The 22,491-nt window shown below is 36.4% G+C and overlaps 1 protein-coding gene across 1 annotated transcript in view; it reads right to left on the bottom strand.

Annotated features, from left to right (window-relative positions):
• Positions 1 to 22,491, bottom strand: part of LOC106640587 (protein turtle) — a 285,202-nt gene that overhangs the window by 142,146 nt on the left and 120,565 nt on the right. The window lies entirely within an intron of this gene.

Raw genomic sequence — 22,491 nt, 5'->3', positions numbered from 1 at the left:
AAGTTGGTTTGTTTTAAGCCGTTTTCAAAGATGAATAAAAATTTGAAATTTTTTCCTCAAAAACTTGAGAGAAACTTCATGACACTGACACCTAGAATCATTTTTTTATTCCATATGGAAAACATTTATGAAATAAACTGTATTTTTTAAGGTCCAATTATCGATCTTCAACGTAAGTCTCATCAAGCTTGGGTAACACTTTGTAAACTTTGTCATTTATTATAAGTGAAGATTTTACTGTAATCGCCCATGTCCTTCTAAAAATGTAAAAGTTCGGAATCACGTGTCAACACTTAGGTAATCTTTTAAATCATGTAGCTGTACCGTTTTTCAAAAATTTTTTTTTGTATATGATTTTCCATACTTTTATTTTGAGACGAAATTTTTCACAACTTTTCAGGTTTAATCGAATGTCTAAGCTATTTCTTATGAAATCGGTAATTTAAAATTCTTACACTGCACCATGACTCCAAGTATCAACTTTATAGAAAATTACCACCATATTAAGTAAAGATTTGTCATAATATTATAGCTTCCTCGATATTTATTATAACGTGTTTTTTTTAGATCCAAACCCAAAATATTTCAAGTCCAAAGCATCAATAATCTTACGGAAGCGAAGCCAAATGCCTATTATTTAAACATCCTACTGAAGACTGTTCTCTTTACCCCGCGAAGCGTGTCCTTTAATACCCTCGCCGAAGACAGATAAACGCGCCAAATAGAAGTACAACCCTCTGCCATGACCTCGTGTTTCCGCATCGTCACTCGCTCAGTCGTTACCATAGTCCATCACATAACTCCAATGGCCTCGTAGAGGAGTAACTTTGCCACTCGGAGGAAATGAACTCCGAGTATTTAAACACATGTATCGGTGTGGATTGGAGGTAATTACAGAGGCCGATTTCACGATATAGGTGAGATCTTGCGCGCACTTCCTATACATGTGCACGCGCTGAATATTGATATTACGGTACCGCCGCGACGACAGTCATTTGCCGGCACGTCTTGGCGTTGATCCTTTTCTGGTCCCAGCCGCCGTCGCTGCTCGCGGGATCCGAGATTGGAAAAGTTGCGAAATAAATTACGGCCCGTAGGACAATACAACGGCGAGTTTGCCGAGGTCATTTTTGTTGCGCCATCGGGCACGGTTTTCCAGGGGTTGGAGTTTCCAAAGTACGAAGCTAATTTCTGTGCGGACAGGAGAAGCTTGGGAGGTGTTTTCTTTTTTTTTTTCCTTAGCCTGGTTGAAAAGCACTTTTCACGCGATAGCGTGATTAATGAGGACGAATTACCACGCGGCTGCGTCCGCGCGATGGGGAAATTTTTTTTTTTTTTTTTTAAGTTGGCCTACTTTCGTCGGCGAATTTCTCGCGCGGGAATTCGATTGAAGGCTGGAATTGGCAAAGGTGCCTGGATGTTTCAAACTTCGATTGTTCGGACGAAACTGACACTGCGAAAAGCGTGGGTTTAATCCAGAGAAAACACAACACTTTGGGCATTTCAGGCAAAAACTATTACCTTTGAAAATTTTTAAACTAATAACATGACAAAGTAGAAAAACACTAATTTTTACAAAAGTCAGATAAAACACTTTTTCAATTTTATATACAGTACTGTTTTTTATTTACTTGTCAGAATTTATGTTGGCCTTGGCATAAATTATGAATTTCGAAACTATTGAAAGATTACAAAATCTAGAAATTTCGATTTAAAAAAATAAAATAAAATAAAAACACATACAATTGACTGTCGTTTTCTATGAAAGTAAAGTTTTGAAGAAAAAAAATGTTAAACTGAAAGGATGTACTCGTATTTCTGTACAATAAAGCAAGTGTACAACATGATTGTCAGCATAAAATTATGAAAGCTATGATTAAACTTGTACTCTTTCCATCATATACATATATAAAAAATTAGATATCTTAGAGCTATAAGTATGTAATGTTGAGCGAATTAATTCTACATTATTAATCATAATTTTTCAATTTGCATTATCTTTATAGCAATGCAGACACCTATGTATACACTCGAATAATGAAGTAATCGCCAAAACTCCCTACCTAACGACCAATGTAGAAAAAAAAGCCCACGCGCAGGACGCAAGTATCCATAAAAGGCCAAAATTCAATTAAAATGTGACGATCGATACAACACGTTAACGCTCACGGGTTAATCAGATTTGAAAATTTCGAAAAACGGAGACAAGCTCAATCAGCGAGCGACGCACACATGCGTACATGTGGCCGTAGATTTGCAATTTTACGCAGCTGGAATTGATGTCGAGGAGAAAGAGAGAGAGAGAGATAGAGAAGAAAGGGGAGTAAAAAAGGAGCGTCGTTAACCGAACTCGAAACAAGCGTCGGCGGGAGCGTATGCAAAGGCACAGACAGGTGGAAAAGTGGGTGGGAGGGCGCTGATCGGTGTGGAAATTGAATTTCGGACAAAAAAGCGATCGACTGCCAATCGAGCGGAGACGAGACGAGGTGTACGGCGTACATGTATATACGTACATGGATGCGTATGTGTCGCACTCTCTTTCTGTCTCTCCCGGGGCGGCTCTTGACACGCAATCCTCGCGAGCTCTGCCACTACACCTGCTATTACCTATACTAGCTATTTCCCTACACATTCTCGGTTCAGTTGCCTAGCGCAACAAACGAGCTTTCTCGCGCAGCTTCTTGCGTGTCACTCACTTGCGAAACTCACGCTTGGTTTTTTTTTTTTTTTTTTTTCCTTCCTTCCTTTCGTTCTTGCTTCGACAACGAATGTTCCGATGTATGTAGCTGACGATCGATCGAGGACACCTGCAGGATCTTGGGATGTGGATGGGATCACAGCTCGAATATCCCCGATTAGAGGGCTTCTCATTGGTATAGCTCTTGTATGGCAGTCCGAATGGCATGTGGACATTTATATCAGGTACAGAGCAAAGAACCTATAGTTTTTTAGGCTATACGCAGCAAATGGTCAAAAGCAGTCCAGTATAGTTTTACTGACTCTTTACTTGGTTCCAATGCGTTATACCTGTAGTTAAAGTTTTCTGTGATAAGAAAAACTGATAGAAAGCTGGTTGCTGATTGTACTTGATAAATTTTTTGTATGCGGGGTCGAGTGTTAATAAACTGTGATGACTAATATTTTTTTCACTCACTCGAAGCAAATTTGTTAGTAGGGCTTTACGCTAACCTCTATTAAATTAATCATTGCAATGCAGTTAGTAATGAAGTAGATAAACTCCTAAGTGATTTACAAGGTGGATCCGAATTTTATGGTTTTTGCATGTCAAAGTTGAAAACTACTTTAGTCTCCCTTCTTTGTGTGTGTATAAGCCCTCGTCTAAGCCGTAATGTCTCGCCATATTTCAGTCTCTCTTTTTGGCAGTAACTACGTCAATTTATGACTGATTTTACGTGGCTGAAATACTTTATCTCTTTATTTATGTTTTTAGCTTTTGTTTTCCCATTTGTGTCTTTGATTATATTGTTATCTATGTTACTGTAGTAGTGTATAGGTCACGTTATCAATATGTTTTTACGTCTCTATATTTCTTTTCCTCTTGATTTACACTCACGTTTGTTTTGTGGTACTTGTGAAACTTTTTTTTGCAATCTTTAGAAGCTTTTGCAACAAATATAAATATCCCCACTTTTGTTGCTTGATTTTAGGCATCTTCAGTCTCTTTTTCTCTTCCTCTTTACTTGAGCTTTTTCCTGAACTTCTACTTTGATTATATTTTATAATTTAAACTTTTGATATTTCTGTTTGGGGATCTTTAAATCTATATTCTGCACCTCTCATTTTTTAAATTGTTTTTACATTTAACTTTTTTTTTATGCTAGTCTCTGACTTTTTGTTGGTAAAACTTGGGATATTAGCCACTCAGACTTTGCCTGTAAGTTATTGTGTTTGTAATTGAGTACATCTTTTTATCCGGCATACTTCAGATTTCTTTATTTTATATTTTTCCAAGCCTTTACACCGCATCTCTGTTTAGTTCTTATTTATATTGCATACATTTATTTGACACACATTATTATTAGTTCTTTTTTGTTGTATGAGTAAAAATGTTTACTACTTATACAATTACAATAACGCCAAAAACAACCAAAAAAAACGCGGTAATAACAAAAATGGCAGGATAAATTAATTTTTGCATCAATCGTAGATTATTCAGGAGCACTTGTCACGTTCATACCTCAAACCCCGTTTTTTTTTTCCTCCCTATCGCATGGGAAAACCAAGCCGGGAAATCCGGCTCACGAAGCGAGCGAACAATCACGTGATATTCCGCAAACGTATGGAGAAGCAGAGGTGTGACGCGGAGTAATTAGCCGGGGCTTTTACCGCAGCGCCAGAAAAGCCGCAGCTTTGTCCCCCCCCCCTCACTCACCTCGGGGTCGCTCTTGATCCGAGTTGATTTTTCAAAGCTGACAATTGCCGCCAAGCCTGCGTGCTATTCAAAATTCATCGATTGCCATTGTATTTGCTGCCTGTGCCGAACGTGTGCGTGGACTTATTTTCGCTTGACGGACTAATTTGGCAAAGCCAGACTCGAAACTGGGCAATAACAAGCCGATTAGAGCGCGATACATATACATACGTGTACGACGTGTGCATGCATAGGGTGATCTATATTGTCGAATCGTCGTTCATTTGGTCGCAGGCAGATAGTTGTAGAGGAAGCCAATTCTCGATATATTGTTTTGTCTTTTGAGAAGGTGCATGGTTTCTTTCTAATCGAGGGCAATATTATGTTTCCTACCATGTAAGTATGCACGAGTAGATATTATATCAATAGCAATTGGATTTTTCGCCCAGGTACTTCTTTTATAGTAAAAATAGTTGAATTAATTTAGTTGTGATTATTTGTTACTTTTTGTACGGCTATAGTAAGTAATTATTTAATGATTTTTTTGTCAAAATTCAGTCATTACAAATTTATTTTTTCCTAAAAAATGAAGTTTCACATTATTTGGCTATGAATACAGCCTACCTGTAGGAAAAATTTTGTTGATCTATGACCAAACCATTTTAATGGGTGTTCTTTTTAAACTCAATAACTGTGTTCTGTAATTTATTATTCATAGTTTGTAATTTATATAATAGTATACCTTAATATGATGGTAGAGCACAAGAAAGGATGAATAAATTAAATAACAAATCTTAGTATTTGCTTTGAAAGCATATGAGTTTAAGATAAACATAAAAATAATTGTTTATAAAGATGACAGTATTGAAAACTATAGTAGCTCATCATTTTGTCTTCATCTCCAACAAAATTCCAATCTTCTCATGTTTTAATGTTAAATTTATCTGTTTGCGATATGTATTTGATTTTTATAGTTCAAAAAATTTGTAAGGGTGTAATTGTACAATGTAATGAAGACGAATAAATTTTTAATACTGAATGTATCAATTTTTTAATGAAGATAATGACAAAAAATTTGAATCAAAGTACATTTTTTATACACGGTGATTTTGGAGGTATTTTATTGCATCATATTTTAAAATACTTTCATAAATGTCATGTTTAAGGTATTTTCTACTCGTTCTAATGAAAATAAACCTCAATCAGTTTCTTATCTGGGAAAAATGAGTCATACGAAATAAAAATGTCCGCAAATATACTATAGACCTGAGATTTAATTAGCTGACTTTTGTGGCACATAATAGCATGATTTCTCAAGTAAGATGGATCGGTAAATGTCGGTCTCAAAAATTTTTAAACTTATGATACAAGCTTTTTGAGAAGTTGCTAAACGTATTTTTTTCAAAAGCACTTCAAATGAAGTATAAAAATGTTTAGATCAGATAAACATCTCAATGCAGCACTAATACAAATGGCTTTGAGGTTCAAAGAGGATTGGTCGACGGTAATCTTGCGTTTCAATGATATCAAATATATACTTAGTTGGTTGGGTATTGCTATTAAACTATAACATAAAGCTCACGTGGCTGCTCGGATTACGAGTGATTACAGGTACAGCAGAGGCACTATCATATGTAAATAGGAATAAGGTACGTATTGATACTTTAATCGTATGATGATTGAAATGTTGTACAGCCTTGTTTATAGACTAATGCGCATACAAAGAAATCCACAGAAACGTATTATGTAAGTTACACAAAAAAGCAGATTAGGCCATTGTGCGCCCTGAGTCGGTGATTTAGAGCTCATAAACGTATAATCGAGGCGAGTACTATTAGTAATCGATATAATTTTATTTTCATCGCCTGCAACTTGCGACGTCGATCATCTAATCCAAGTTAACGAAATTGTAATTTTTGATGTTATGATTCTCGAAACCCAAAGTGATATACAACCATTATAACCCATCAAAAACATGTACAGAGTGTGGATAATGCATCGTAAATCGAAGGGATCAAACGAGTTTGAGCCACAAAAGATTGTACACTTGATCATTATACCTGTATAGTCTCTAGCTAGAGTTACCCCGTGAAATATTAAGCCGTGCAAACAAAGTTTTCATCATTCGCGTTAACGCATCGCACACTAGAGACACAGCAGCTCGACGCGTTTTTGTGGAGCAGAGAGAGAGAGAGATATAGCGATAAAAGGGGGACGGGGAAGTGACGCAAAAGGCTCCCTGGAGCGTCCCTAATTTGAAGAATCTTTTATAACCCCCATCCCCCTCTTTCACGTATTTACGCTGCTGAACTCGCTAGCGCTCGGTTGCGCATCGTATTTCATAGGTACCCAACGAGATAAAAAGAAGCTAGAAAAGTAAGACGCTGTTTGTCAAATAAAAAGGGACGTGCGATCGGGAGAAAACAAAAAAGAAAATGCAGGTAACGATGGGAGGTGGGTGAAAAAATGAGGTTCCAAGGAAGGAAGGAAGGAAGGTTGGAGCGCGCAGTACACGCTGAGAGAGCCATAACAATTTTCTCTCCCTCGCCCTCTTTGCCGTGCAGTCTCGTTTTTACCTCAGCACGTGGGTGGGCTGGGGCTCATCCCCATCTTGATAATATATGTATATATCCTCCAGTGCTACGTCTTAGGTTCGCGACCTCGTCTCACGGCCGAGATACGCATCCGAGCTCTTTTGTGTAGCGCGCGCGCGAGACGCCGACAGCGGGGAGATGGGGGTCGAGTGTTTGCACGGTTAACGAAGCTGCTCTGCTCTGTCTTTGCGTGTACTCCTCGTTACAGATGTATATATACGTGTGTCTCTTGCCGACGATTTCTTAGGAAAGCAAAGGGTGAAGGGCGTTATCATCAGTTACAGTGAAAGAGAGGCAGGTTTCTGGAGCCTCGTATATATATATATAAGTCACTGGGGGTGGGGGAGGTTAGACACGTGCGTGTGTGCAAATTAAGGGCGGAATGGATAATTTGGTGGAGGGTGAAAGTTCAGCGGCTTCGACGAGTCGTCTCTGTATGCGGAGACTCGCGAAAGTTTTATGCTAATGACACCGGGCTCTTGTGGTTGCTGTTTAATGATTCGTGCAAGGTCAATATTTTTTAGGGAATTAAATAAATTGCACCAAGGATTTCTCTCGTAATTTCCAAGGACATTTTTTGGTATGTCGTGAGGGAAAAGGCGTTCGCTTTACAAACAAGAAAGAAAAAAAAACCTGTTGAAATTTTTCTTTACCGTGAGGGGTGCTTTTTTTTCTCCATTGCTTCCGTTATTTTCTAGTTTTTTCCAATGTGAAGTCGTAAAATTTCATCGCCACCAGTAACGCTTGCAACCCCCGCTGCGCCCAACACTTCTGAAGCGTAACATCCCCCTTAAAAGTATGATAAAAACTTCCATCCTCAACATGATATCTGCAATCAAGCTCCGTTATCCTCACCCGGACGGATCCAAGGGCGCAGGGAGAAAAGAGAAAAAGGACTTTGGAGATATAAAATCGGATTTTGCGGGGGGGAAATCTGAAATAGAAAAATTCCGCGATTAATACCCACGAGCGGCCCGTAGCGGGCTCTGACTATTTTCCATTTTTCTCGTCGTTGTCGGGGGGAGTGGTGAGAAACGAGGCAGGGGGCAAGAAAAAAGGGAGGAAATAACCGTAGATGGAAAATGTCAGGCAGTAAAGGGAGCATGGAGATGGCGATGTACATATATATAGAAACTCGAGAGTTTGAGACCTGAATGAGCGTATATACAGATGCCGAGCAGATATCGAAGGTAAAGGGAGTGGGGGGGGGGGTGAGAAATCGCGAGAGATCTCACGAGCAAACGCTGGAATAAAATATGGAGGTCCCGCACTGTCGACCAGAGGAAGGAACAACGCAGTATAATATTCTTGAGAAAATCTAATTACTTGGAAATTAGAGTGGCAATATTACGAGTAACGTTAGGTATAAGCGGTGTATGCATAATACGGGCGATCGGCAACTCATCATTTCCCCATCTCCCTAAAAAGGGGGGGAAGGTCGTTGTCCCTTTTTTTTATCGGAAGAAAGAAAGAAAGGAAAAAAAACTCCGAAGCCAGTGTCTCGAGCCTTTGGGAAACGACTGCTCTTATAAAGACCACCGGCGTTAAATCAGATTTAAAATCCAATTATGCAAAACAAGCGCCTGGCCGTTGAATTTGCAAAGTAAAGTGAGAGCCGGCATACGCTCGGAGCTGCCCATCGGTGCAATTAAAAATCTCTTCGCGACGACGAGGGCAGAGGGTGCCAAGAAAAAAAAAAAAGTCGGACTGGCACCCACTCCCGTGTATACGTATACGTACATCGTCCCCATTCATTTTTGCGTTTCTCAATGAAAGCACTCTCTTCCTCATATCACTCGGGGAGGAGGTGGGAGAGAACAGTTCCCATGCGTGTACGTACAAAAGTCGTCGAGGCAATCGAACGGCTATTTTTTTTTTTTCCTCTCCTCCTCGATGGCTCGGGCTTTAAAATAACAAGACGCAATTCAGCCCAAGTGGCCTCTGAGCTCTTCTTGCGACGAACATTGATCGCTACAAAGAGGATGAGCAGGGGGGAAAAAGGGGGAGGCGCTCATCCCTTATATCGATAAGCGTTGGCTTACCGTCCTCTCCGCTCTACAGCTCGGCTCGGAGCGAGGGATCTTCTTAATATTAATACAACGTACGTGATAGTCTACGTGCCGGGCACGCGTTGACCGACCCATGGGAATAAACAATAATTTTGTGATGTACATACGCGTACGTGAATCCTACATTTCATTCACTGATTAACGATCTGATGTTTTCTAGCAAATGTGTAGTATCAGCGCATCCTTTACCGATGTCGGCCACTGGATGGAGGAATGATTGGTTGTAACTGAAAGGGTATGCCATGAGAAAACGCGATTTTTATTATCCTTTCTTTTATCGAGTCTCCCGCTATTCGTCTCATGCTTTCGAATATCCATTGACTTTCCAACAGAGTAAAACTACTAACGCTTGGATAGGTTGTAGAACTTGGAATAATCTAGGGTATACTAAAAAGACGGAGTCTTTTTTTAAATATTGTTTAAAGTGTAACTACATAATTTTTGTTTAGATACGTAGAATCACCTCTACGCTGTAAGCAATTTTTTTCATGTTTTACGTAAGTTTCCTTTTCATCGTAAGAGTACAATTCCTTTTTTTTTTTTTTTTTTTTTTTTTTTTTTTTTTTTTTTTTCTTTTTTTGGTTGTTACGTAACTGAGCATGTATTTGTTAGTTATATTGTTCGGCTTGGATATTCGTGTTCCACAGTTGGTGGCCGGAAACAGGCACTCATCGGGCCTAAAGGATAAGCTCTCACCATTCAAGTTTTCGTATTCACCATAGTTAAGGGATTAGCTGAGTTTGGGTGCGGGGGGCGAGCGCATCATAATTGTAAGCCACTGTATGGAAGACTCGACTTACTGGCCAATCGAAGGTGAGGTGAAACATCGGCGTGACACCTCTCCACTCGGAGTCGTAATTCAAAGTATTTCCATGCAGAATGGAGCAAATCACGTGTATCAAACTCGCACTTTTATGGTGTATACAGTTGGCATATGTAAAATTTTATTCGACTTTGATCTTTTGATTGGCAATAATGAAAGTGAAGGTATACGTTTATTAAGAGTAGCTACGCCCAGTTTACTCCGTTTCATTTTACATTTTACACACCACTATGTTTTGCTCCATGTGTGACGTTTACAAGCACACGCAGTACTCTTCTTTCATTCTATTAAAAGTTTGTTCCAGTTGAGCTCATTTTTTTATTTATTGTTTATGTAAGTTATCATGCACTTATGATTCTTTGATCACAGATAATTACCGTATTACGATTAAAATCATGTTTTGAAAAAAGTATACATCTTCAAACCTCATTGTGATGATGTGACTGGTTTTAATTAAAGGGGGGATACACTTAAAACTCGGCAGAAAAAGACAAAACGTATTTTTGATTACAGTATACCAAAGTTTTTCGAGCATGGATTATCGTTTACGGCATATTATGTATATATGAGCACTTGTCAAAAGTTTGTATACTGAGTAAATATAAAAACACACACAATTTCATAACAATTGATCCCGGATATATAAGCTCCTACCTTCATATAAAGTTGTATAGGACGATAGGTAAACATAGACCGAGTATACAAGGGTTGGTATAGAATAGGATCGAGAGTTATAAGGACAAAGGTCTACACCGCGCAGTCGGTAGTTTGTCCGGGAGGGTGCGAGCTCGCGCCAGATATTATACGGCTTTTATAATCAAGCTGTGAGCCGGATACACGTACATATATATATATACACGAATACACCTTTCTCGCGGTCAGGCTGATCTGCTTGCGGCTGAACGGTTCTCTCCTATAGATACTGTGTGTGTGTGTGTGCATATCTCCGACGTGCCAAGAAGGGCTGAGTGCTAAGCTCGATAGGGGGTTGCAGAGCAGCTCTCGCGGAAAGAGATAGGACGCGTACACATACTTACACTTTCCCTGCCTCCCTTCGGCAGAGGGTAAACAACTACTCGACACGAGCACGGGGAGTCACGCTGGTCTGCAGACCACGGAAACGGGAATTCAGCAAGTATCAGGAAACAACGAGACTATCTGAATGCGCTGGTGTGTGCTAATTTTTGCGTGGCGCCTTATGTGGGGCTGATAAGCCCATCCCTCGTGTGCTTATTACGTCAGTGACTAATCGATGTGATGAAAATTCGTATGAAAAAATATCAGCTCAAAGATATTGAAACTAATACGTGGTTCACTGGTGGATTTGAGAATATAATTGATTATCGCAGTTTTCAGGGGCTGCAGGTTGATGAGCAAGTGTTTTTAATTTTGCTGATACAGTTTCTTCTGATGGTAAGCTTTAGTGTACTGTAATGCCACTTTTTTCTTAATTTCAACTTAAAATGAAGAGAAAAAATTATCATCACAAACATTTTGTATCGTTGTGAAATGTATTTTTTATTTTTTAATAAAGAAATGAATTGTTTGTGTTTAAGAGGTGCTGTAGGTATATAGTTGTAACAATAGACTGCATTTGTAGCTCGTAAGAAAACGTAACGAATTGAAGAAAAATAGATAACTTAGACATTTTTTTATCTAATAAAGTCAGTTTCATCTATAATTTAAAATAAACAAAATATTATTATTTTAAAGAATATAGTTTTTATTCCAATGAGACGATCAATTGATAAATAATTTTATCGGTCTCTTATCGTTTCAGTCGTGGTTCTACGATTACATCAAAGCCCAACGTACAATCCTTTTTCAGGTTTGAAAAATAAGATATTGAATTAACGAAAAATTTCAAATCAATGCTCAATCCTTCGAGAGAATGTGTCAAAAGCAGAAGAGGTATAAATCAACAGAATGTACAGGCCGGCTCATTAACAGCACGGAAATGAGAGAGGCGCGCGTGTTATCCCGCTAATAAATTAATAAAAGCTACGCGTTCATTTCGGGTACTATGAAGAGGTGGTACCTTACACGGTGTAGCACGCCAAAGAGACAAAATTGGAGTACGTGAGAAAGAGAGATTATATAGGGGAACAACTATATCATGTCCATTATGATATGCTGTGCCCAAAGTGGTGGTTAAATTGTACCACACTATTGTCTTGAGGGAAGGAAAACAATTCGCTGAAAAAAATTTAAAATTATTTATCATATAGTGCATATTGAATTATCCTTTTTCTCGGGTTAAAATTATGCAAAAAATGAATTTTCCAAGTTTACGTGAATTAACTACTCATTATAAGTTTTATTTAATTTTAATTAATTTTTTATCATTAGTATAATTTCTCTTCACTTATTTTTACCTTGATTTTTGATCATGCTTTGTGTATTTTATATTATTGACGTTATATGTTTTATTTATATTTACTTCAATTATCGTTTACTGTACTTATTTTTAAGCTCAAAAAATTCTTTACTTACACCTTGAATTATTTATCAAGTCTGATATTATGAAATTAATAATATGAAAAACTTTGGTATTATAAAAAATTTATAAACTTGACAGAAAATAATGTATCTCCATAAACTATTTACCAAGTGTCTTTTTTCATGGATTCAAAATATTAATTTCTTTAAAAAAAACATATTTTTGTTTTACTAACGATAAGTTGACGATTCAGTTGGCTAACAAATTTTACCAGTACCTAATGAGTTTATGACTAATCACGAGTTGAAATTTCAGAAAAATTTTTTTAACGATTTTTTGAAATGTAAATTGAGTAAAAATATTTTTGGCCATGTCACAACAATCATGTTTACTAAACTTACAATCACTTTTGGAAAACAAAAACATAAAAGGTATAAAGGCATACTAAGACTTATGACAACACCAACAAGTAGATTCAACACAAGTACATTGAAATGAGCCTAACGAAAGAAGATTTTAAAAAATAACCGTAAATAAAATTTGAAAGAAACTGTGGCCAATGATTGATTTTAACGACCAAATAGGGAGGTATATGGTTGTAAGAATATTTCCTAGTCAGAAATTTTTACCACTCAAACAACTAAATTAACTAGTGCCGTCAACGAAAATGAGTTTTTTTAAATTATTGAGATGTTAATGAGTGTGTAGATGGCATGTAATTCTTATAGAATTTTTTAAACTTAAATACTCTACTAACACGATATTTTACAGCAGCATTATGCAAGAGAAAAGAGTTTTAAAAAAGAGAGTTGCTAAATGAAAATCTTCGTGCGAGTCTTTAGAGAAATAATTCAAGGACCAAGAAAACAAAAATCTGGAAGAACAACAGACACACCCCAACAACACGCGTATACCCAAATCCTTAAGTATTTTATAACACACGGAGCAGTGCTTTGCATATTCACAAGCGAGTACATCAAGAGAGAGGGAGGAAAAACCGGAAAGTAGGAAGGTTTACAGAAGCAACTATAAGCTGATACGAGCCGGCTCAAGCCCCGTAAAGGCCGCTTGCCATTAAGCATCGCTAATCATTTTCCTCCCCCTTAGCCCTGGATCCTCTCAAATCCGCTTCACCCCCTCTACCCCAACCCTGTTTCTCATCGATTTTTACCCTTCTCTTACCAAGTATATATATGTATACAACACACGAATCCCCGCAAGTCTCGCGCGCACAGCAGCCGTGCAAGCGCTCATCGCACCGCTTTAAAGATAATAAATGTCAACCGCTTAGTAGCCGCGATTACGCGAGTCTTTCGTTCCCCGAGGTACAGCTACGTAGATATATATATATAGGGGAAAAGCCGCAGCTGCAAAGACAAAGACGAAGCACGGGAGGGAGCGGGAAATGCGCGGAGGAGGTAGGAAATATCTCGGTGCTCGCGTGAGCTATACATGCACGTACTGCACACTGCAGGGACGTGGAAAGGTTTCGCTTTGGGTGAGGGGGTTTGTAGCTCGGGCAAAAAATTACTTCGCGTTAAAAGCTCTTTTGTTTTCCACTTTTCGCCCTCCGGTTCTCCCCCCCCCCCTTCCGCTTCTTTACCTTTTGGCTCTTTTGGGGAGTGGCTGCAGGCTTGCTTTTTCTCTCTCTTACTGCTCGCTTCTGCTCTCTCCCCGGGATGGTGCGATTTTTTCCGGCTTTCATTTGGCACGCGGAATTCACTCAATCAGCGCGGGAATCACCCATCACCGGGAAGTAAATTGCCATAAAGTCGGACTCCCGAGTTCCTGCTGTAAAATAATTACGGTCTTGCGGTTTGATAAATTGAAGGGTTCAAGTTTTTTTTTTCCCCTTTGTTCGACTAGATTAGGGTGATTTATCAAGCTTTTTGTTTCTCTGACTTTCGATTTTTATCATCAAGCTTATAGTACATGCGATAGTGATTTTAATGGAATACTTGATTTTCTTTGTTTCCTCATATTGTTCCTCTCTCGATACAACCTATAACTGCCGTGGATAAAGTGCACGACGTTAATTCTTACGGTTTGATACGTATTTGCGTAAAAAACAAGGTTTCTCTTCTTCCGTGGTAGATAAATTCATGCAATTTGCCATTCATGGAATAACAATGTTTGTATTTATTTTTATTCTTAATAAATTAAAAATTGACGTTGCGTCGTACAATTTTGTAAATTGATGGCGCAGTTGTTGTTTTATTCCAATTTCCCTGTAACTTCAATAACACCATGTTATTAAAAAAAAAGAAAAAAAAGTTTTAACAGTTTCAAAAAGTTTGAATATTTGTATTGAATGTTTTATTCATTAAATTTAAAATATTTAACTATGCATTTAAAAGATAATTTCCCAAAATAGTTCATTTATACGTATATACATGGAAACAACATAAATACAAAGGAAAATCTGAATTTTAAAAATAAAAAATTAATTCATAAAGTAAAAAAAGGATTTACACTCTCACAAAGAAACTATTTGACTTTTCAATTTTAAACGTAAGGTGTAATAAAATTATACAATCATAATTTGATTTTCTATACGTTTTATTTTCATTATGATCAGTCCTATAAAAATATTCCTGGTTATTGTGCCGTCAACATCTACAGTGTTTTGTCTCACAAGCTTAATGATCTTTGGTGGTGTGAGTGCACCGTCTTTCACAGTATTATAAAGCAGCCCTCAATGCTAACATTGATGTATTTTATCATTAACATTTGTACAAATGCGCACGTATCAATATTTCTTATAAAAAAAATAAACTATTTTTGTTTTTTCAACAATAATAAGTTAGCCACGTAATTACAATAAGCCTCAGGCTTTTACTAAGGGCTTGCGAAATTTTTTACTATGTAAGTTATCGGAGATACAAATCCAACATCAATTTCAAAATGTATTTGTAAATATACAAGTCATTGTAGTAATTATAGCAGTAAATCAATAAATTCGTAAAAATAACTGTAATTGTTGATGATGATAATAATATGAACAATAATATTAATCGAACTACTGTATAACAGCCAACTTGATATATTTCTGATGCAGTTAATTTCCAATTTTCTGTACCAAATTAATATACTTCTATTGGAAATAGAAATATATCTTACAGTAAGTAGTTCTGCCAACCTTCGGTCTTTTTCTTCAACACGTGTATACATATAGGTACTTCTACATCCCTCCCTGGTGGCCCCAAAGCAATCCGAAAAAGGAAGCCAGAAAAGAACAAGAGGAAGTTAACAAAAAAGGGTCGGAAGGAAGCTCAGTAGCAGTAGTAGGTATAGAGACTACAGGGACCGTGTATAGGTAGTGGAGGTTCAGCGCGGACGTGAAACCGCAGAGCGAGCAATTCAATTAAACGCGGGAATTGCCGGCAGCGGCGAAAAGTGTGTTAAGGGGCTTGTTTAGGACAGTGACGGTCCGCCCGCCTTTCAACCTTATCTTCGCCGGGAGTGGTCCCCAGTGACGAAAAGTGGATCGAAAAATCCTCAGCTCTGCGCGTATACATGTGTAAGTGAATACAAAAAGATGATAGATTTTATATTTAATATAAGATAATGAAAATTTTTGTTTCGTTGAAGTGATAAATAAATGAAAATATCTGAGTGAATGAATTTTGGCCTGCTTTGAATTTTACTCAGACATTTTATAAAAATGGAAAAACAATCTTTCAGTAACATCAGATTATTTGGGCATTTTACGAATTTTCATCGAAATTGATAAGACTTAATAAATTAGTAACTTTTTGGCCAATCATTTTCTGACTGTAAGTTTTTTTCTTCAAACTTGGTCCAAGCAATTTGTTACAATTTTTTTTTTTTACATTTATCTCCCTATTGCTGAACAAATCTATAAGCAGCACGAGAGGACTTTTTTTAAAATTTCCTTTTGTAAATAATTGTATTTTTGATGGATTATTTAGGACTGATTGCCTAGTTAGTTTAGAACGGATAATTTTAAGCTCCCAAGAAACGAAAAGTATGAAGAATTTAAATTTATAGGTTATACTGTAAAAAATATGATCTAAAAAAAAAATTTTCCAAAAAATCGCACAAAAAGAATTTGTGCCTTCAAAGTTTGAAGGTTGGTACGCAAAGCATGCAGGGGAGACCCTATTAGGTAATAAAAATATTAAAGGTATAAACGATTAAGGCTTCCAACTACACTTTCTTATAAATATGACAAGATGAATGTAAAAAAAGATTTTGAGTAAGTTCAACTATGTTTTCGAATGATGCTTGGGAATGTTCTGATCAATAGATACACGGTGATATAATATGAGCAGTGGAGTAAAACTAGCTCAATTTTACTTGTTTAGCACTTGAAATTTTTTAATTACATGTACACAATAAGGTGCATGCACAATGTATTATAAAAAATAAGAAATTTAAAATGTCAATTCTTCTACTGCTCACATTGTATCGATATTATACTCTCAACTTTGCAAGTCTCATTTGAAAGCTCTTCTTGTGGCAACGTTTATGAGTTTGATTTCACCCTAATTCGATTAGTTTCTAATATTTTTTTTGCATAATTTCCAAGTGAAGGGACCCCCATAATTGTGTCACATAAACTTTTAGTGAGACCGAAAATTGTCCTCTTTCGTTTCGTGGTATTATTATCGTTTACGCGGAATCGACTGTATATTAGCTCGGGTGGGTTCATCGGCTGCTCTCCAACTGCCGATAATTAGTCCGCCCACCGTCCGAGGACAGGATCAAACGATATCGTGTCCCTCTGTTCGGGATCCCTTTTTTCCCTCTTTCTTCCTTTTGTGCAAGCGTTTGTCCAAAGTCCCGGACTAGAGCAGGAGAGGGACGAGAGAAAGGGGAGGCGTTCCGCGTTATTGAATGCCAGCCAAGGATATCTCTCTGTCTTTTACAGCCCACGCGCGCAAGAAAGAGCAGCGAAATTCCTGGCAAACGAATCTCGGGACTATCCTCTTTGCCGGCGCCGGCTGCCCATAATGCAGTCTGCCTCCTCGCTTTTTTTCCGACAGTTCAAAGTTATGGGCAGCAACTTTCGCTTCTCTTACTCTGCTACCTTCGTTCAGCTTCATTCTTGCTGTTGTTATGTTTTTTTTTTTTTTTTTTTTTTTTTTTTTTGTACGCAAACCATGTAGTAAAAGTCACTTACTGATGGTTAAAAATGTCCCGATGGTTGCTATATGCTTCCACAATTAAACAAGTATAGATTTGTCAAGGAGTTACTAACAGAGTACGAATAGGCAAAAATGGCTGCTAGAGAGTAAAAAGACCTCAGTCTTATATTTTACCGATTTCATAAATTTTTGTCAGTTGCGATAAAGCTATTGATACAAGGTTAAGGACAAACATCTAGGGCTAGTATGATATTGTTACTTTTAAGCTGTAAAGAAAAAGGATCATACGTCATAATTACACTAAAAAACCTTATACGTATCAAAGATTCATGAACATGAGAAAAAAAAAAAATTGGCAAACATTTACGATGTATGAATATGAAGAGTGCTCATACCAAAAATACCACCTGAAAATTAAAACTACGTTTTATTTTTCATGCTTAAAAATTTTAGTTTTAAGATTAACGGCTCTAAACTTTACGCAACTAAAAAGGCTTTGGTCACGTGACGATCAATCTTTTGCATGAGCAACTTAACTTTGTGTACAAAAACGTTTGAGATCCATAAAAGTTATTCTTAAGCTTTCTGATACCTCGTACTTCACAGGATTGGTTTACTTTTGTTAAACATCCACTTGTATCGTAAGGCGTTGGATATTCTACCCGTGAAACTTTCGTCACGTCCAAAGTGTGGTCAAAGTCATTGGAGGAACAAAGAAAAACTAATAAAAGCGAAAGGCGACCGATAAAGTACACGAGACACTGGCGGAGGGATGAAATCTTTCGAGGCCAGATGAAGGCGCTTGTAATCCTTCTCGGGAGGACGACGGACAGTGAATACGTAACGCATGGAACAAGACAAGGGACCAATCATTTTTAGCGCTCGCAAACGCACTAAGAAGAAAAAAAGAAGCTAAGTATTACCTACGACCAAACTCTGAACTTTTCTTGCTATGGCGTTAGAATTTCGAAAAAATCCGTATTTCTCTCTTGTCTTGCGTAAAGGTCCCATATAGTACACAAACACATTTTTATATACACATTTGTCCGTACTATTACTACGAAATGTTTGTAAGTGATACAGTTGTGACTTAACTAAATTAGTGTCTCTTTTGCGTAAAAAAAAAAAAAAATGTAAGCAATATTTTTCAGAAAATGTTGTACGAGGAAAAGTAAAAAAATTAAAGTTGGTCGCTAACAGTTTATTTTTATCAAGGTTATTGGAAATAAAATCAATTTAAAAAATTCCTAGAAATTCTTAGTGGAAATATATAGGCTGTAAATAAGTTACTTGCAACTTTTTGCGTTCTTATTTTTTTCTTTATTAATAAATAATCTTACATCGATACAATATACATTTAACTTGATATCTGAATGTTTCATTTTTATTATACATATAAATGACTTCTCTCCGTTTACATTTAAAACACTTGAGCTTTTAGTTTTCAACATTCAATAATTAAATTGTAAAAGCTAGTTCAAAGATTTCAAATTAAAAAAAAAAAACTATCGGTGCTTAAAATTAGAATTTGTGATCCCAATGGAAATATCTAAAGGAGCTATCCCTTGACATCAAAATGATCAGGTTTCGATGAAAACTCGTTGAGAAACCATTAGTTGACAAATTGAGTGCTAATTGACACGTGCTCTTGTGGGAAACTTTAACATCTAGCTACGTCATGTTTTTTCACCACTTTGTTCCCCTATTTTTAAAATAGTTATCAGATTCTGAAACAATTTAAAATTTACTTGTTTGAAAATTAAATAACATTTTTAAGTAAGTCCTCCTTAAATTTTTAATAAATTTTTTATAGACTCCCTGAAGATCCGTGGTCGAAATCAAACGCTGAAGAATTTATTTTCAACGCAAATGTATTTACAGCACACGAGCATTTTTAATCAGTTTTCAATGTCTGCGAAGTCCTGTGAGGCGTGCGTGGTGATAGTTTATTGGCTGAGGTGTCACTTGCGCCTATGATACGTGTCCATGTGCATCGTGAGATCGTTGGACCGGCCGAAACTTTTGGAGCACGCGGAGCAACGATAGAGTCTCTCGTGCGAGTGGGTGCGCTTGTGGCTCGCGAGATCGCTGAAATCGGCGAAAGAGTCGAGACACTTGTCGCACCGGAAGGGCATGCTGCGCCTGTGGGTGTGCATGTGCCGGGTTAGGTGGCTGCTGAGACTGAACGCCTGCGGACACACGTGGCAACTGTAAGGCTTGTTGCCGCGCCTGTGGCTGTCCATGTGGAACGTCAGGTCGTCCTGTCGGATGAAGATTTGCGAGCACACGGGGCAGTGGTGAGGCTCCCAATCTGTGCGACTGCGCTCGGGGCTGTTGATCGAATTGACAGTTTTCTGGCACATGACGCAATTACATAATTTTTCCTCCTTAGAATGGGCGTACGGTTTGTACTGGTTGGACATGTTTATAAATCTAACGATGGATCAGCTGAAATTTGTATGCTTGGCTTATAGTGGTCGCTTGAAGACAACTTTTTTTTTTTTTAATGCTGCAAATAGAGACACGGGTAGGTTGGTTAAAAACTCTTTTTTTTGTTAAAAACAAAAAAGAGAATCTTATATTCTATTTTCGTTGGGAAATTTGGTATGAGTAATTGTAATTTCAAGTTACTGCTATTATTACCTTCGTTAATCATAGATGAAAACAAATTTATAACAAAATTTTTCTTTTTATAAATTATACCACTGATTACTCAGAAAATATTTTTTAGATAACTTTAATTACGATTTTGAATAAGTATAATCTTGAGAATGTGATATACTGACAAGTCCCAAGTTTCTTCTTTAAGAGAATCTTGAAAAAAAATTTTTTGATTATACTTTAAGAATTATTTGTAATTTTTAATATTTTAAACCGATGTTTTCAATAATAGAATCTTTTTAAAATGTTTATTTAGAGTTTCTTTACATTTTTGTCAGAGTAATTCGTACAATCACTCGCATAAAGCTATAGTTTGAGGTGTATAAATAATTTTCAACGTAAAACTAGTGTAGAATTTAATTATCTATTCAAAATTAAATCGCAAAAGTACCCATTGGTAAAAAAAACCAGTGTTTTATAAATTTCTTATACCTCCGAAAATCATTGCACATTTTTTTACACGAAAACTCGTCTGGAAATTAATTTTTTTTTTTTTCAGACTATTCGCATGGGACATTTTTATAAATAAGATAGGGTAATCTGATAACAATAAATGATGTTCAACTCATGTTCGAATTTGTCGAGTAATATCATTCATAGCATGATGTAGAAATTTATTACTTTGATTGAATTATTTCTAATGCAACGTTTTTCTTTAAAACATTTTAAAAATACAAAACAGGTTAAAAATAATTTCAAAAATTGTTTGTCCTCTCTTCAACCGTATCTCTTATCTAAAAAGTCAAGAGTCAGAGAATTTAGATTGAAGAGAAGGTCTTGCATATTCTAGCACACATATGACTCAAGCATCTCCTAGGAATAACAGAGATGGATCTAAGGAGCGTGCATTGATTGTTATTGTAGTCATTTTGTTTCCGTTGTGATTATTGTTAATATCGATATAAATGACCAATTAAAATAATTATGTTTATAAAATATGAGCCTGGAGGGATTCGAACTCGGACTAAGCGCGCGGGAAGCGAACGTCTTGCCGACTGAGCCAACGATAGCTCCGCGTGGCTAGTGCCACATTGTGATATTTCACGACGACGCTAGAGTGTAGTACAATGCAGGTACATACATATATATACATACCGAGAACGGTCGACAAGCACTGCTGTATGTGCTGGTTATCAAGGTGTGTTACAATTTCAGAATTTTTCTTTACATTGTTGTTAATAGTAAATAATTAAATACTGTCAATGTTTTGAAAAATACATTTTTACGATTTATATTGTGCACATTGTACATACATTTTTTTTAATTCTTGTAAGAATGTGTCAAGCTTCATTTTTACCTTTATTTTCTTGGCTACCCTCAACAAACATGCATATCAAACTTTCTGTTGAAAATAAGAATTTTTTAAATAAACACGACGTTTGAAAAAGGATTAAACGTTGATTAGTTTAAGGAACGTGTTGAAAATGTTACGGTACGTTGAGAGAAAATTTTAAAAACTTTAACAGTATTTACATTCGTAGCTATATAGTTGACAAAGTGTACAAAAACGAAAGTAGGAATGTTTTATTTTTTTCTATAAACACCTAAAAAAATAATGAATTATGATTCCTGTTCTATTCAAAAATTGAGTTATTTAATTTATGTCAAATATTTTAGTTTAATATACTAATTTATTAGTTAAAGTATTAAAGAAAAACGTTGACGAATTGTTTACACTAAAAAAAAAAAAATTATTTTTACATTCGAATACACTCATTTGCAATATGCCATTGATGTATAAATGGTAATTTAAATACTGACTGTATTGTTTAAAGTTGTTAAATTGTCTATGCTGGTTAAATTTTTATCTCTGTCAAAAAAATGAGGCACTTTTGTGGAACAGCCATATCGATGAACTATATTTTTATTAAAGACTATACAGTGTTAATTAAAGTAAACGATTTAAATTTAAAGTAAAGTTTTAACTTCGTAAAAGTTGTCTTTTAAAATTATTACCGCTTATAATATGGTTACTTTATAAGGAATCAGTTTGCTCCTCCTCGTCTTTTTACGCTTGCATAGTTTAAAGTATATAATATAAATTTTTTTTTCTATTTTTACTTTACACAGTTTTCTAATTATTCAATTTAACATAGAAGCCATACCCGCTTTTTAAAGGAATATATTTTCTACAAGTGCACGCACGTGCGAAGTATGTATCATTTCGTTTCTAAAACAAGAGCTTACCTTTTTGGCTTACAGGTATAGTCAATTTATAGAAACCAGGTGATTTTGCAGTATTCCAAAATTTATCACCTATACTATTTTTTGTTCACTACACTAAATATTATTTTTTTGTTTCAGTCGAACTGTAGACATAACCTGCTATCTGTCTGGAAAATATCAGATAATGTTTCGTGATACTCACTACAAATGCTACTGGAGTTCCGTAAATATCTACATGACATGTGTTGTTACACG

Source organism: Copidosoma floridanum, unplaced genomic scaffold, assembly GCF_036245765.1.
Source record: "Copidosoma floridanum isolate Cflo_tuat_1 unplaced genomic scaffold, Cflo_Japanese_pri ptg000001l, whole genome shotgun sequence".
In the NCBI taxonomy this organism is placed as follows: Eukaryota; Metazoa; Arthropoda; class Insecta; order Hymenoptera; family Encyrtidae; genus Copidosoma; species Copidosoma floridanum.
This window is presented reverse-complemented; position numbering and strand designations above follow the sequence as displayed.